The sequence below is a fragment of the Hesperophylax consimilis genome, chromosome 17, assembly GCF_061612785.1.
Source record: "Hesperophylax consimilis isolate HC1 chromosome 17, BYU_Hcon_1.0, whole genome shotgun sequence".
NCBI lineage: Eukaryota > Metazoa > Arthropoda > Insecta > Trichoptera > Limnephilidae > Hesperophylax > Hesperophylax consimilis.
This window is the reverse complement of record NC_142852.1, coordinates 18,835,756-18,836,904: the sequence shown is the minus strand read 5'-3', so window position 1 is coordinate 18,836,904 and position 1,149 is coordinate 18,835,756.

The following is a 1,149-nucleotide window of genomic DNA, read 5'->3' as shown; positions in this document are numbered from 1 at the left end:
CCCGCTAAAGGCCCACAGTAATCTACGTGTACCGTACTCCAAGCTTTACCTGGATTTGGCCAAACCGTCAATTGACTTTTTGGTGGCGACTGCTTTGATAACTCACAATTACCAATCTTTGAACTACTTTAAGTGGGTTCAAAATTTTATTATATGTTCCTCCCCAACCAATAATTCCATATTGTAATATAGATTGAACAATCGCATAGTAAACTCTTTTTAGGTTTTCTAGTATAAGAATATTTCTAAGTCTTATAAATATATACACACATTTCCTAATCCTTTTGACGAGTTCACAAATATGTGTTTTCCATTTAAAATGTTCTATATATATACACCAAGATATTTGATTTTGGATGTTGGACTAAGGATAGGACAAGTTTGATTGCAGTTAGTTCTGCCACATTTGCGTTGGTGTATTATAATGTTTAACTCTGGTTCTGATTTAAATTTATTGATTGAAAATGGGATAAATTTTGTTTTTTCTGTGTTTAAGGAGAGAAGATTTTTATCGAACCAATTTTTCAGTATATTAATATCAGCATTTGCCAAGTTATTAACAGTATTCTAATTCGTACCTACGATTATATGACAGTGTCATCAACATACGATATTATTTTCCCGTTTAGTTTTTGTATGAATATGTCATTAACATAGATGATAAACAGTAACGGACCCAGGACTGTACCTTGCGGTATGCCGAATTGACTCGTTTTTGGCAAACTAAACACATTGTTAATTTTTACGACTTGAGGTCGTGTGGAAAGGTAACTTTTTACCTATTCTAGAGCTGTACCATTTAATCCAATGTTTCTTAATTTACTTATAAGTTTGTCATGTGATATGCTATCAAAGGCTTTTTTGAGATCTATGAAAATTCCAAGGCATTTTAATGATTTATCTAAAGAATTATATACTTGGCTAATCAATTTTGCAATTGCATCCTGTGTGCTTCTCCCTTCCATAAAACCGAACTTGTTTTCATTAATTATACCATTGCATTTTATAAATTGGCTCATTCTTTTTCAAAAATTTTTGCTATATTTGAGATGACTGATATGGGTCGGTAATTGTTTACTTCTTCTGAATTACCTGATTTAAATATTGGAGTAACGGTAGTTTGTTTGAAAACTGATGGGAATACTCCGC